The sequence below is a fragment of the Mytilus galloprovincialis genome, chromosome 6 (assembly GCF_965363235.1).
Source record: "Mytilus galloprovincialis chromosome 6, xbMytGall1.hap1.1, whole genome shotgun sequence".
Classification (NCBI taxonomy): Eukaryota; Metazoa; Mollusca; class Bivalvia; order Mytilida; family Mytilidae; genus Mytilus; species Mytilus galloprovincialis.
Genome location: NC_134843.1, coordinates 94,411,677 through 94,428,808, shown reverse-complemented (window position 1 = coordinate 94,428,808; position 17,132 = coordinate 94,411,677). Strand labels below are relative to the sequence as shown.

At 31.0% G+C, this 17,132-nt stretch overlaps 2 long non-coding RNA genes across 2 annotated transcripts; one reads left to right on the top strand and one right to left on the bottom strand.

Moving 5' to 3' along the window:
* Nucleotides 1-737: 737 nt before the first annotated feature.
* LOC143078425 (uncharacterized) lies at nt 738-5,573 on the bottom strand. Its single transcript, XR_012979216.1, has 4 exons — nt 5,508-5,573; nt 3,446-3,542; nt 2,947-3,009; nt 738-797 (listed from the first exon to the last, which is right to left on the bottom strand). It is a non-coding gene; the product is annotated as an uncharacterized LOC143078425 (long non-coding RNA).
* A 4,057-nt stretch (nt 5,574-9,630) lies between these two features.
* On the top strand, nt 9,631-15,102 carry LOC143078424 (uncharacterized). Its single transcript, XR_012979215.1, has 4 exons — nt 9,631-9,726; nt 10,975-11,034; nt 11,439-11,603; nt 14,950-15,102. It is a non-coding gene; the product is annotated as an uncharacterized LOC143078424 (long non-coding RNA).
* Nucleotides 15,103-17,132: the final 2,030 nt, after the last annotated feature.

Here is a 17,132-nt window from a genome sequence, read left to right as displayed (position 1 = left end):
TAATATGTTTATTACAAAAACCAAAAAAATTACATTGATAGAATCTAAACTTCTATGGCTTTATTTACAATGTCACTTTTGAATTATAATGCGATAAGGTATAGTCAACCTTCTCTATCAAATCTTTTAACTTTTGACTAATTTGGTAAAGGTTTAAAGGTAAAATGTTTTGTTACGAAATCCCTGATGCAATTAATTATTATTTCTAAACAAATACAGATGCTGTAATGGCGAACAAGTTGTGAAATATGCAAACCAAAAGAGGGGCCAAAGTTTAAAAAAACTGCTCATTGAGGGAAAACAAGCAGCCAACAATTATAAAGTTTAGTTGGAAGGTGGATTAAAGGTGTGTAAAGAAGAAGAGGCAGACGTATCTACCTGTGAATTACTATGTCTGGAAAACAATCACTGGGACAAATCATCCCCAGGATGAAATATCAAAGAGGATGAAATAAACCGTTACACCATCATATTAAAGTGTACGTCAAGATCCCGCTGAAGGAAACATTAAATAATTGCCACACCTTACTTGTTGGGCTATATTCCCGCCAAACCTTATGTAATTGGTGTTATTAACTTTAAAAACCTTAGATACTGAGTACTATAAAGAGTTTTTCCGTACTATTGTTATCCAAATATATGTTATGTATATAATCTGTTGAAAATCATATTCTTCTGAGAGTCATACATATATCTCGGAATTGTATTCATCACAAATTAAAAAATTGAAACATGTCATGATTTAGCCATTTTTTATTTATTTATTATATGTGGTATATTTCAAAAATCTGTTGAAGCTGAAATAGAGAAGTAAATAATAAATATAAGGACAAAACAGACACGAAGTTTTCTTCTTTTGATTAAACTGTGTTTCATGTTGAAAATGAAACGCAATCATGCATAAAACTATGGTTAACTGGTATTGTTCGTATTACTACAAAAGTCGTATTTGTTTGAATTTGTATCAACATAATTTTCCAAAAGTATGACTTTTTATTATCTTTTCTTGAAAAATTCTGATTTATTTTAAACTTGTATAAAATTTACTCGACAATTTCTCGACATTCTGAATATGGTCTTTAATTCCTTGACAAATTCTTGACATTTGAATACTGTCTTGAAATTTGTCGCAGATTTTCGACATTCCGATTCTTTCTCAGTATGGCTTGACAAATTCTGAACATTTTGAATGGTGACTTACATTTGTTTGAGTTTTATAATGCATGATATAACTTTATGTTTATTTCTCCCTTCATATAATAGACTGTTGTTTCAAGTTACACTTATTATATAAAAAAAAAAGTTGGGCATGTATAAATAAAATAATAACAAATTTGGGTACGGTATATAAATATTTTTATAAATACAAGTGTGGCTATGTAATTTAAAGTATTTACAATACAATTATGGGTATGCTGATCTAAACCAATTTAATGTGGTTTGTAAATAATTACAAATGTTGATTCCTAAATTTTATAAATAATTGCTAAATGATTTTAACACAAATCATGCTGTAGACATATTTCATTCTACATGATATTCAATGTTTATATGGTAAATAAACAATAATTGTATTAAAATGTAGTTTTCATAAATAGCAAAGTATTATGGTATCCTAATTCGTCCAAGGATTTGTACAGTCTTACTATGCAAATCCTTGATATCACAGAAGAAATGTGTAATGTCATCTTTTGCAATATCTATTAGGCATTAAATGTGAACAGCATGTTCCCCAGAAAATTAAGGTATTCCAAACAAGTTATGCACACCCTAGGGTACGCATGACTGTCGTATGAAACATTACTGTAATCAGCTATGCAACTTATCAGTTGACTGACCATGCTACTTCTATTTAAACAATTTCTTTGTCCCAAAAGAAAAAATTAAAGTCCCCCTTTTTAGTCACACACACGCACAAGAGGAATGGTTGGGTTCTAAAGCACACAGTCAGATTTTAAAACTGCCTCAGGACATATATGTAAGTAATACAAATGTGTCTAGCAGTTTTTTCAACCGGCAAAAATCCAAATGCTGTTTGTCAGCTACTTCGACAAATAATCCATTGAAATATTTTTATTAAACGTTCAACAAAAACTAAATCCAAACTATACTAAATGGGGGTCATTCAGGGTACTTCTACTCAGGGCCTAAAAGGTTTCTAACTATACAAATTTTTGATTCTTCTATGTTTTTCAGTTTAACCAAACATGAAAATGAGTATGTAACAGCACACAATTCCAACAAGTTGTGCCAAATACAGCTAGGGTTATCTATTCCTGGGTGAAGAAAATCCGTAGTGTATCGAAATATTCAAAGTTTTGTAACAGGAAATTATTCAAAAATGACCATATAATTGATATTTATGTCAACACTGAGACAACAATTCAAGCGAAATGTATAATGTTGCGATAGTGTCAAGACAACTTTAAGACCATCAAGAATGTGTCGAGATATACTCAGACAGCTTTAAGACGGTCAAGAATGTGTCAATACATATGCAGACATTAATAAGAATGTCAAGAATATGTCTAGACATATTCAGAAATTGTTTAAAATGTCAAGACTAATCGAGACAATTTAAGACAATCAAGAATTTTTCGAGACTAATCAAGACTCTAATCAAATCAAAGGGTCGAGAAATTTTGAGACAATTTTATACTGTCAAGACACCTTTCCTCCACTTGATTATTCCTTTGTTGTCTGCTTTTCTTTTTTATGCTTTGAAATATAGCATCTCTTTTGTTTGATAAGTCGTTAATTCTGATGTTGTTCATTTTTCCCGATATTTTTTCCATTCAAGTTTCACTCTCAAGTTGTTTGTAAACTTAATTTGTTTTGTATTTGTTTGTTTCTTATATAATCCTATGTTATTCGTAATGTTGATTCCTATTATAAAAAAAATATAATTTCGTCTTACATCTTTATCTGACTTCTGCATTCACTTACTTGCGTTTCTCTTTTTGTTATTAAGAACAGGGACATTTACCATGGCAAGCTAACATTTCTTTGCTGAAATATGATTTATAGTATGAGATCATGTAATAATAATATAAATATCAATATCGAGGAAGTATAATATTATAAGTCTTTGGAATTTTATAAACTGAATTGTAATGCATTTAGCGTGTTCATTGAATGCCTTTTAAATAAAAGACATGTATACACAGTGTGTGCTATTAAGGCGTGACTTGATGTAAATTAGAAACTGATAAACTAAATAATGAAATATCTAATTGATCAATTATAAAGATCATGCAACTGTTATGGTTTAACTTTAATTTCACATATTATTGATGATGTTGTTTACATGTTATAACATATCATATCGCTTTGTATCTTGATGTGTATAGCCAGCAACAACATAAACAAAATGATTTCATGAAACCTTAAATTGTACATTTACATGTAAAATGATAAAGTGTCTCTTTCGTAAAAATACACTTACGCGCAGTGCAGTTCGCATATGTTACCGTGGGTACGACCAGCTGTGGAACACACAGGTTTATAGATTTTAAAGCAAATACAACTACTGTCTACAATTTCTAAAAGGAAAAACAATACAAATTTAGAAAAGTATAACAAAGAAACAAATGGAAAACAACTGTCATATTCTTGACTTTGAACAACAGTTTTCGTGGAGAATGGTTAGTTAGTTCTGGTTTTAAAGCTTACTTTGTGATTATGTACCTTTTTTTTGTTCTAATGATACACATAGAAAACATAAAAAACTCACAGCCTCTATCCTTGTAATCTAATATTTGACAATTATGTGTTTTTGAAACAATGAAAAAATGTATAGCTTTTCAATCTTGTAAACAGTTGATTTATAATTCTGACCATATAAACTAGTGGCTATTAAGAGCCTGTGCCGCTCAACTTGGTCTATGTGCATATCAAACAAAGGAAACAGATGGATTCATGACAAAAATTGTGTTTTGGTGATCTGTTTGTAGATTATACTTTACTGATCATTCTTGCTACTTACAATTTTCTCTATCAGTTATGAACTTGGCCCTTTAGTTACAGAGGAAAATATTTTGTAAAAACTTACCAAAATTTACCAAATTAATGAAAATTGTTAACAATTTATTATAAAGGGCAATAACTCCTTAAGGGGTCAACTGACCATTTTCGACATGTTGACTTATTTGTAGATCTTACTTTGCTGAACAGTATTGCTGTTTACTGTTTATCTCTATCTATAATAGTATTCAAGATAATAACCAAAAACGACAAAATTTCCATAAAAATTACCAATTCAGGGGTAGCAACCTAACAACCAGTTGTCTAATTCATCTGAAAATTTTAGGGCAGATAGATTTTTACTTGATAAACAAGTTGAAACCGTGTAAGATTTGCTTTAAATGCTTTGGTTTCAAAGTTATAGGCCAAAATCTACATTTTACCCCTATGTTCAATTTTTAGCTATGGCAGCCATCTTGGTTGGTTGGCTGGGCCACTGCACACATTCTTTTAATAGATACCCTAATAATGATTGTGGCTAACTTTGGTTAAATTTGGCCCAGTAGTTTAAGAGGAGAAGATTTTTGTAAAAGATTACAAAAATTTACGAAAAGTTGCTAAAAATTACTATAAAGGCAATAACTCCTTAAGGGGTCAACTGACCATTTTGGTCATGTGACTGATTTGTAGATCTTACTTTGCTGAACATTATTGCTGTTTAAAGTTTATCTCTATCTATAATAATATGCAAGATAATAACCGAAAACGGAAAATTTTCCTTAAAATTACCAAATCAGGGGCAGCAACCCAACAATCGATTGTCCGATTTATCTGAAAATTTCAGGGCAAATAGATCTTTTAAATAACAATTTTACCCATGTCAGATTTGCTCTAAATGCTTTGGTTTCAGAGTTATAAGCAAAAATATACATTTTACCCCTATGTTCTATTTTAAGCAATGGCGGCCATCTTGGTTGGTTTTGCGGGTCACCGGACACAGTTTGTAAACTAAATACCCCAATGATGATTGTGACCAAGTTTGGTTAAATTTGTCCCAGTAGTTTCAGAGGAGAAGATTTTTGTAAAAGTTAACGACGACGGACGACGACGACGACGGACGACGACGTACACCGGACGCCAAGCGATAAGAAAAGCTCACTTTGCCTTTTGGGCCAGGTGAGCTTATAATAGTGTATGTCAATACATAAATGTTGTCTACTGGGCTACAATGAAGATATACAACACAACTGACTAATATATTTGGTTTTGGGTGATATATTTTTACAAACTCGGGTTGTGCGCATGGTTTACATATTATTTGCCTCAGGTTTACGTTATTTTTTTATGTATTTAGAGAACAGTTGCAATCCAACGTGAGGCATGAAATAAAATGAATAGGTTTGTAAAATACTTAGATAAACATTGTGATACTAGATTGATTGACATGACATCATTTTCCGATGAACTGGTTCAGACAATTGATTATTTAGCAAGGTACTTTTGAACGCACTGAAATGAAAGACATCTTAATTGTATATATCTACCTGTAGTTATCAACAGTACCAGCATCATCATTACCATATACTTCATTGTCAATAACGTAGGTCTCTACAAGACAAAAATACAAACATTAAACTAACCAGTAACATAATAAATGTCGTCAATGTTCATGATTTGCTATGTTGGAAATGATGAGCGTTGTAATTGAGTTAGAATATAATTCAATGAAGATGCTCATTGTCTTACTTGCATTATGACTTGTTCAAAGGGAATCTAATATTCAACTAATCTTTATGGATGTAACATTGAGACTGTGCATCATTTTCTGTCCTACTTTTCTTTATGTACAGATCAGAGGTGAATTTGTATCAACATTATATAATGGTTCCCTGAAGAACTAAGTTACTAACAGAATTTACAAATACTATAGATTTCTTTTAAAATGTTGCTAAAAATTATGTGTTTGCGGTTCATTCATAACATCATTCTAGTTTACATTTTATCCGGGTTTTTTTCTGTTATTATTGTTTCATACTTTTTCAATAGTAAATCTCAAAATGGATTGTATATTATTAAAACAGGGCATGTATTGTTATATATTGTTATTTGGAGCGGATTCCAAACGTATGGTGTACTTGGGTTTTAAATTCATTTTACTTTGAGTAAAAATTGGTAAACATCATCAATTTAGAGCATTTAAGGAGTTAATTGAAGATATGGTGTATTTTATAATGTGCCAGATTGGCCTTTAAATTTATCATGTCATCATATGCGTCTGTTTGACCATTTTGTTTCAATGTTTTTGCGATAATTGTCATTACTTGCCGCTTTATAGAGCCTTATATTTGCTGCTTTCGAACCCGTTTGATCGACAATAATTCAAACAAGATCTCAAAAAACATGTTTAACCCCACCGCATTTTTTCGCCTGACCTAATTCAGGAGCCTCTGGCCTTTGTTAGTCGTGTATGATTTTTCTATTTTCTTGTGAATATTGTTGAGTTTAGTATGACGTCCATTATTACTGAACTAGAATATTTTTTTGTTCTGTGGCCAGCTGTAGCACGCCTCTGGGTGCGGGCGTTTCTCGCTGCATTGAAGACTCATTAGTGGTCTTCGGCTCTTTGGTCGGGTTGTTGTCTCCCTGACACCTTCCTCATTTCCATTCTAAATTTTACTAGATTGATTTTTGAAACAAGATCACCCATTTAACTCACAAAAAAGCAAAGAAAAATATTAAAGGGACCATCAAAATTCAATAATCCTAGAAAAACAAATGAAACCATGACGAAAAACGATAATTTGTTTTTAAAACCTGCAAGTTAAAGGCACTGCATATACACTGCAGACTGAGTACCCTCTTTTTAGCATCGCAGGAAATGGTATTGGGATCATGGCGGATACGCAAATCCTGTTCCACAAAATTATTCAACCTTGACGTCAACTTTTTTTTCTCATAAATACCCCCCTTACTTAAACCGGGTTAGTATGTTAAGTTAGGTTTTGCAACCTTCATCTATCTGTTTTGGCGACTGTCTTTTTCTTTAAATTTTGAAACAAGATAAAATGAACTATTTCCTTTAACATGTCTTTAAAATTATGTGTTCTTTCAGTTCTCATTTTTTGTTCTATACAATTTATATATGAAAGAGAGAATTTATCTCATTTTGATGCTTACAAACAATCTCGATGACACGGATGTTTTATTAATTAAAAAATGTAACAACAAATATATGTTGGCCTTATTTTAAAAGAGGGACGAAAGATACCAAAGAGATAGTCAAACTCATAAATATAAAACAAACTGACAACGCCATGGCTAAAAATGAAAAAGACAAAAAGAAAACAATAGTAAACATGACACAACATAGAAAACTAAAGAATAAACAACACGAACCCCACCAAAAACTAGGGGTGATCTCAGGTGCTCCGGAAGGGTAAGCAGATCCTGCTCCACATGTGACACCCGTCGTGTTGCTTATGTGATAACAAATCCGGAAAATAGTCTAATTCGGTAGGTCACATTCATGAAAGGGAAGGGGATTGTAGTTACGACGTAAGGAACATATCCGATATCATTTGTGAAACGGTTATTCCATAACGGTCAACCAACTCGTGATGGCGTCCGTAAAATTTACGAACGGATGATTTCAACTTCACCATTTGGAACTCTTGGTTTAAAAGCTTCCTTGTGAGCAGCAACCCTCTATCAAGAAAATCATGATAGGAAATGCAAGCACGGGAATATCGTATCAATTGGGAGATATATACCCCGTATGCAGGTGCTGCTGGAATGTTGCTACTTAGAAATGGAAAGTTCACAATTGGAAAGCTGAAATCATCTCTTTTGTCGTAAAGTTTTGTTTTCAACCGACCCTCATTGTCAATTTCTAGATGTAAGTCAAGATATGAGGCCTACTTAACTGTATCTGTTGTATAAATGGTGAAGTTGAAATCATCCCTTCGTAAATTTTATGGACGCCATCACACGAGTTGGTTGACTGTTATTAAATAACCGTTTAACAAATGATATCGGATGTTCCTTACGTCATAACTACAATCCCCTTCCCTTTCATGAATGTGACTACCGAATTAGACTATTTACCGGATATGTTATAACATGATGAGCAAAATTACGGATGCCACATGTGGAGCAGGATCTGCTTACCCTTCCGGAGCACCTGAGATCACCCCTAGTTTTTGGTGGGGTTGGTGTTGCTTCTTCTATATTTTTCTATGTTGTGTCATTTGTTCTATTGTTTTTGTGTATGTCTTTTTTATTTTTAGCCATGACGTTGTCAGTTTATTTTCTATTTATGAGTTTGACTGTCTCTCTGGTGTCTTTCGTCCCTCTTTTAAACGAGTAACACATAGGAACCACAGCATCAAACGGCACTGTTCATGGTTAGGATTGTCGTACCGTAGAACAAAAGTACAACATAGTATCTACTCATATAGGAGTATTGATTTTAAAATGACGGCTAAATACATATGAACTACATGAATGAATTGATTGTGGTACAAATGGCACAAATTTTGATGAACTCTACATACGAATATTAACTTGTGTGTATGTTTTTGAATTCATAGCTGGTGTTTTTTATGTTACAGTTCATCCATTGGTTTTGATCAAAACACAGTAACCAATTTGGATTTGGTTTGTTTCGAGTTACGCATTCTGTAGTTATTTATGTTTTGTTTTGTCAACTGTTGTTTGTGTTTTTGTCGTGTTACGTTTCTGCCTTGTCATTGCTTTGTCAGTTTGTTTTTGACTATTGAGTTTGAACACATGTATCTCTTTTTGTATCTGTTGTTTCTCTTTTTCAACAATTAATATAAATGGTAATTCTTTTGTGCAACGATATCCAGTATCAAATGAATATATCACTTAGTAAATGTCAGGCATCTGAAGCGCGTCTGGATTTACCTTATAAGGAACGGTCGATGCCAATTTTTTAAAAGCCAATAATTTATAATAACCGAAAAAGAACAAATTAATGGAAGTACAGAAGTGAGACTTGATTTTTTTTAATGATACATTAAAACGTTTTGGTTGACCTCTATTTGATATTTGTTTCATAGTTAATCTTCCATATCTTTTTATCTTCCAATTGTTAAATATATCCTACCTGTTTCGGTTTTTATAGGTGAATAAAAAATCATTTTAGAATTATTGTACTTATTTTATCAATAATACACGTTTTTACTATTTGTGTATCGCTAAAGGTAAGTAACTCTTAGTATGTTATGTTCCGAATGAGTTTCAAATCTTGACACTTCGACAATTTAACAAACTAAGCAGATTCTGGGTTATGTTTATTGATTTGTCAAAATTGATGATGTCTTGTAAAGCATAGATTGAATCATGTGCACGATGATAAAGATAAATCAACCGATGACGTAATTAATTATAACATTAACTATAGTTGTTTTTCACAAATAGAAGGAAACATATACACGTTTATTATATGATGTCCTTGTATAAGACGAGTATTAATTACAGTAATAATAATCAAAATAATATGTAACACGTTGAATATGTAATTCTATAATTAAACAAACATGAGGTAAAAAGTGATAAACACCAATTGTTTTATAATTATAAATACCGGATTAAGGAAATGTTATACTTTTCAAAGAAGAAAGCACGATAAATCAAAAACTGCCAAAAACAGAATGGAAATCTGCCGTCTCACACATCAGGACTACATAAAGAAGAAGACTGGAAGCCCGATTTCATAGCATCATTAGGATATCTACAGAGGTACGTTAACTAACTTTAATGACTCTTTGGTGTTTACGCATTTATATGAGAAAACTAGACATATAATAAAAAACAAATAAAAAATTTTGATTAAATCATTTGAACTTGATTATTGACGTTAAAGGTAAACAATTGTTACTTAAAAGACACTTCTCTTCAAAGACATAAATTTTGGAATTATGTTCAACTTTTTTCCAATAACCACGAATTGTACAAGTCAAATCGGCAACTGATCAAATTAGCATCTATATAAAATGTCGAATCGGCTTTTTGTTAAATCTGTATCTGGTCAAATCGGCACCTATGTAAAGTCAATCCGGAATCCGCTATTTTTTTTTAAAATAAATAATTAATAAAAGGTGGATGGTAAGTAAGAACACATAAAATAAACTCATCATAGATACAATCCATGTTTTCTTAATAACTTACCAAACATCTCTTAAAATCGGCTTGTTATTCATGAGCATTGGAAAAAAAGATACTGTGCAAACTTTCAAAGATAGACATATACCTAAAAGGTTTACAACTAACGCTTTGCATTTAAAACTTGTTAATTCGTTCGCTTCTCTGTAAGTATTAATCTTCAATCTATTAATTCGTCAATCTGCCATCCGATAACCTGGAAAATGTACGTCTTACATGCAATTGATGCTGAACCACTGTTCAATATTACTGGAAAGTTCTAACTTAAGCTTACAATTGATGCTGAACCACTGTTCAATTTTACTGGAAAGTTAACATAGAAAAATTCAAAGCAACCAATGGAATGTAATGTTTAAATTTTAAGAATTCCTTAATATCAACTTTTAGGCTTCAGTCAAGATATTTGGAGACTCATGTTCATCTGAGACATAAATACAAAGATGTGGTATGAGTGCCATTGAGACAAGTCTCCATTCAATATGTTCTCCTGTTATCTAAAGTACCATTTGCAAATGTTTTGGAACAATTATAATAATAATGCTTTCATCTAAATCTTTACATTGGTATAGTATTGTCATGAGCATTACGATCACTTTACTGTAAGTTATAATCTTTATGATTACCTGAAGAAAGGTTGAATTCTAATGTTGTGCAGTTTACATGTTTTTCTCCAAGGTAGGTCTTTTCTCATGATACTTAATTAATTTCATTAATTAATTAATTAATTAATTAATTTAGTTTTTATTGAACAGACGAGCGTTCTCCTGGGTTTTTTATATCTTGTTTGTATATATTAATGTAGAGAAGTACTTCTTCCTGCTTCAGGTATAATCTTCAGAATGAACAGCACAGCATTTGTATTCGCTATTGTTCTCCTAGCTATAGGTAACATTTAACTTTTATATGATAAACTTGTCATGTAATAGAATATAAGTAACTGTAACAAATGCAGCTTATGAAAATAATTGAATATTCTTTACCTGTTGGACTTGCAATTTATTGATTGTTTAGACTATTGTTTTGATTAGAAACTGACTTTGATGTGAACAGATGGAAACATGCGTTTAAATATTGAATAAAGGATGAATCGGTTATAGGAAGTTCTCAACAATGTTCATTGTAAATTGTTATATGATTTCAATAATACAAAATCTTTAAAGTTACTATAAAAATAATGAATTAAAGCATATAGTGATCATGCACTTTCTTCCAGTTTCCCCTAAGGTTTCAATGCTACGATTTCGTATTGAGAGAACAAAAACAAATTTTAAAGTGGCATATTTTTACAGGTATGCAAGAATCATATCAGCAAGTTTGTTCTAACAGATTTTGCAAAACCCGCCCTAACAGCATTGGATGTGAAGGTTGTTGTTTAGGATTTAAGTGTAAGGGCGCGCCTGGTTATTGCGAAAATTCTAAATGTTTTTGCAACGGGTGCTAAGTTAATGCTCAAGGTTTGTAATTAACGTTGTAGATTAGTGTTTATATTGAATGTAATGCTATTATATTCACTGAAACGTTTTTCAAGCACCAGAAAATAACGTATTAGATAACAAGGAACTTAGACACAGCTCTGTACATGCACGTGTACATTTCTGTAAAAGTACACAAGTAAATGCATAAAAGTTTTCCTAGAAAACAGTATTTTAAAACATTCATTGAGTAAACATATTCTATATAGTTCTAAATACATCGGCATAGTGATTTATCTTACCTCCTATATATTTATAGAGATATGATTGCAAGTGGTGACTATAAATATTTGATATAGGGTGTCCTACAAAATATAGGGTCAGTTACCATACATGGTTATTTCCATATGGGGTTAGTACGGCGTTACTTCCCCTTCAAAACAAAAACATTGCCACAACCCTGTATAAAAACAAAACGGTGTTGAGGAAAAATCTGAAAGGATTTAACAGACGAAGAAATTGATGATGAAAGGTAGAAATGAGTTCACAAAACGAAGTAAAAAATACGAAGTTTTTATTGTTGGCCTAACGGAGTTACTTCCTTACAAAACAAAAAACGAAATCTGCAAGGATTCGACAGACTAAGAATTTGATACATGTAATGAACGATTGAAATAAATTCACAAAACGAATTTAGAGCTAAAATGTTGTTATTGTTGGCATTTGTGTTCTGTATAGACAAATGGAAGTAGGATCTTAATACTAAGTATTGGAGACATGATCACTTTGATAGGCCTCAAGTCAAAATACCACATGTGAAGATAGTCGGTAAGATAAATTCGTTACCAATGTTTTAGTGACCTAATATGATATATATATGGGGTCAGTAAATTCCATATGAAATTATTTAGATTTATATAACAAAGAAGTGTGTAAAGTTTTAAGCAATAATCATAAACTGTTTTTGAGATACGGCGCGACATGTAAAAAAAACCCTCCCCCTTTTTTACAAAATACTAAATAACTGAAAAATAAAATTTTGAATCATCACCAAAAAGTATATAGATGTTTAGATTAATATAACAAAGAAGTAGATCCTATATTTATTAAAATAAATCAAATGTCCTGAAGTATTTATGTGATAGTTTGTCTTTACTTGTTTAGTAAATAAATTAATAAATCAAATGTCCTGAAATATTTATGTGGTGACCTTCTGCTGTTGTTTTTTCTATGGTCGGGTTGTTGTCTCTTTGGCACATTCCCCATTTCCATTCTCAATTTTATGTGAATTATTATCTTTTATCCATAGTTTGTCTTTACTTGTTAAGTAAACAAATTAATATATCCATTTAGACCATTATTTACATTTTCACACAGGTAAACTAATTTGGCTATAAATAGATCAAAGCATGTCTGTGTAGAATCTCTAATCTAAAATCGTAATTGTTATGATTTTTTTCTTTAAATAATAAAATTTAAATTTATGAAAATAATCATGATTTATAAAATAGTATTGCATAAAGTTTACGTTTATGGAAGACTATTTATGTTTAGGTCATGGTTCTAGAGGCTTCTTGACATATTTGTAAACAAACCAATATGGCCACCTCACGTGATTACCTTTGCACATGTGAAACAAATATTTCTGACAAAAGTCAGATTTCTCTTGTCAAAAGGGATTTATATTTATATTGCAATAAATTATTCAGAAGGAGGTACATTCAGTTTAGATTATATTTCTTATTCTATGAGCATTTAGAGTTTAATCAAAATTCTCCCAACAGCAACGTACTGCTCTTGTCAACTGAGTCTTGAATAATGTTATAAATAGATTCAAACTATTTGAAGTAGAAGGGCATCTAGTTCACATGACAAAGGAAAACAACGAATAAAGACAACAATTTAATAAGAAATAGATCCTCTCTATTTATTAAAAACAAAATCTTCTTGTCTGCAAATTCGCAACTTCAAGGGCGAACATGTAAACAGGGCGAGTTGTCCCGATACCAAATTCACGCATGCGTACTTCAAATATCTACAGTAAAAACATCCGGTTACAAGTAAACAAATAACGTTCATGTAGATGAGATGAAATCTAATAATTTACATAAATAAAAGGGTACATATTTACGATAGTGATTGTTTTTCAATCCTAATTCAAAAATTAAATGATTCGGATTCTAAATCATGTGTAAAAATCGGTGTCAGGAATCAGAAGTTTTTATGAAATTGTAATACACAGAAACGAATGCGGCATACGGAGAATTCAATGATTTTAAAGTCGGCACCATTAGCCTTCAGAAGACTTGATAATCTATTTGAAAATTGTTTACCTTCTCATAATATTGTCTCTCACCCAAGAACAAAAAGTGAAAGAAATGCTAAACCTTTATTACAAAAATATGTTGAAAATATTGGCTCCCTTATAAAATAGACATTATTAGAACTGAGGGCAGAAACCTAAAAAAAATCCATGTTTTTTACTTTCTTATAGAATTGTTAATTCTTTGCATTATAACTGTCTTTTTGTTTGTTTGTTTTTTGTCACAAACTAAATACCATATGTTTATATGACAAAACAAATATTATCAAATTTTGTTGAATAAATGAATAATTTGAATATATTTATTCAATAGAGAAATAAGGAATTGCCTAAAGTTTATTTGGAATGAGTTCTAAAGACAATCTTTAACATTTGTAAAACAGTATTGAATGCAGATACGTCTATCTACTATGATTTAAGTATAAATCATTTTGATTTAAGAAAATTAATTTGAGAAACAACTTTTCAATAGAAAAAGGCAGGCATTGGGAAAGTTTGCATTATATTATAAGATGATATTCATTTATTCTTCACTTACCATAAAGTACATGTAAAAAATAACTTAAATTGATTAAAAATGTATAATGTCAAAACAAATAGTCAAGAGTCATAGTAAAAATAAAATCAGCTATTTATTCAACTAGTTATATTATTTCATTTTATTTTTGAATTTTCTTGTCATAATCACAGTAATTAAATTTCACAAACACATACATGTATAATTTACCTGAGACACATGACCTGTAAGTTATATAATTTTAACACTTCAATGCAGCCAAGATTTCCCTTTATCCTTGACTAGTTTTTGATTAATACCTTGTGTATTAATTAAGCGACATGGGGTATAATGATGGACATATAGGGCCACCATGGTGGACATAATTTATGTGGCCACCATGAATAAGATAATGTCACAGGTAGTACTGTGCCTGGTTTTATAGATAGCGATAGTTCCCACTTGCCAGACTAACAAATCCAATAAACAATCGCATAGTTAAGAAAGATACAGCAACGCTTATTGATAGTATTTATTAAATGCAAAGTTTATAATGTTTACGTTTTCAGATGCTTTTAATGTATTAGGAGGCAACACTGCGACAGATCGAGTAATGAAGTAATACAAAAAGGACAACAAGAAATAGATTACTAAATTACTAGATGATAGAAATTGTGATGTTTCCTAGCCAGAGAATTGCAATAAAATCTTTAATTGAATAATTTCTTATTTGTATGTATTATCATAATTCTTTAAAGCGGGTATTTTTTTTTTCGACAAATGCCTGTAGAGATGTTCACATCCAACTGTTTTCTCGTCTGACGCAATTATGACAAAAGGGTGGTTTCCGAATATTCAAAAAAAAATATAAATTGATGCGCATTTCACGTTAAAATGAATACTTCTTGGAATCTAAACATGGCTAGTGAATCAATGTAACTGTCTGATAAAGTTTTCAAATATCCAAACAATTAAAAATTAATAACGTAATTATTTTTGTAAAGTAACCGGTATAGTATCCTTTCTGATAAATATATACATTGTATAAGATATGGTTTGCTTCTATAGAAATGAATATAATCATTAGTTATGTGTACTGACAAATGAAGATGCTACAGATATCTTTTGATTGTTTGTGTTGTTGTTGAGTCATTTTTTATTGCAGTGAAGTTCACCCTATATCTCCTTTTCGTCAAATGTACACCTATAATTTCTATCCTGTAAGGACCATTAAAAAGGAAAACATTGAAAAATGTGTTGTTGATAACAATATACGTCCACACTTGACTGCTGATTTCAAATGTTTTCAAAAGAAGTTCCGAAAATGTTCTCTTTAAATAATGTATAAAAAGTTAATAGGAGCTAAAACAAACCAAATAAACCACCAACAATGGACTCATATACAAAAAGACGTACTTGTATGATATATGATTGTCCAACAGTGAACAACACAAGGTCAAGATCGCCTGACTAATAAAAGGGGCAATATGTGATGTGGTTACAACGGTTGCTCGTTTTGGGCCAATCTTGATTTTCTTATCCCAGGAATAGATTACCTTAGTCGTATTTGGCACAACTTTTTGGAATTGTTAGTCCTCAATGCTCTTCAACTTTGTACTAGTTTAGCTTTATAACTATTTGATCTGAGCGTCACTGATCAGTCGTATGTAGACGAAACGCGCGTCTGGCGTATTTAATTATATTCCTGGTACCTTTGATAACTATTGGCCATTCCTTGTACGGGTAAAAATCAGATAAAGTAAAGTAAAGGGATCAATTGATGTTTAAAGTTATAGAATTATACAATTTTTTAAATGTTTACCGGATGGTACCGATTAATAGAACAAGTATGAACGGAAGAGAACTTGTAACAAGTATGATTAGTAAAAGGGAGATGAAAATCAAAGAGCTGATAGCTCTGAGGTGGAAGAAGGTGAATAAAAGGTCATTTGAATTACCATAAAAGCATCCCCACTTACCCAGGCTGCTAAGTTCCATTTATTGTTTTTGAGATACAGAAGAACATATGAAACCCCCCCCCCTCCCCTCTTTTTTTCTTCAAAAAAACTAAATATCACTAAAATAAAATTTTGAATCAAAACCAAAAAGTATACAGATCTTTAGATTTATATAACAAAGAAGTGTGTAAAGTTTTAAGCAATAATCATAAATTGTTTTTGAGATACGGCGCAACATGTAAAAAAAACCCTCCCCCTTTTTTACAAAATACTAAATAACTGAAAAATAAAATTTTGAATCATCACCAAAAAGTATACAGATGTTTAGATTAATATAACAAAGAAGTAGATCCTATATTTATTAAAATAAATCAAATGTCCCGAAGTATTTATGTGATAGTTTGTCTTTACTTGTTTAGTAAATAAATTAATAAATCAAATGTCCTGAAATATTTATGTGGTGACCTTCTGCTGTTGTTTTTTTCTATGGTCGGGTTGTTGTCTCTTTGGCACATTCCCCATTTCCATTCTCAATTTTATGTGAATTATTATCTTTTATCCATAGTTTGTCTTTACTTGTTTAGTAAACAAATTAATATATCCATTTAGACCATTATTTACATTTTCACACAGGTAAACTAATTTGGCTATAAATAGATCAAAGCATGTCTGTGTAGAATCTCTAATCTAAAATCGTAATTGTTATAATTTTTTTCTTTAAATAATCAAATTTAAATTTATGAAAATAATCATGATTGATAAAATAGTATTGCATAAAGTTTACGTTTATGGAA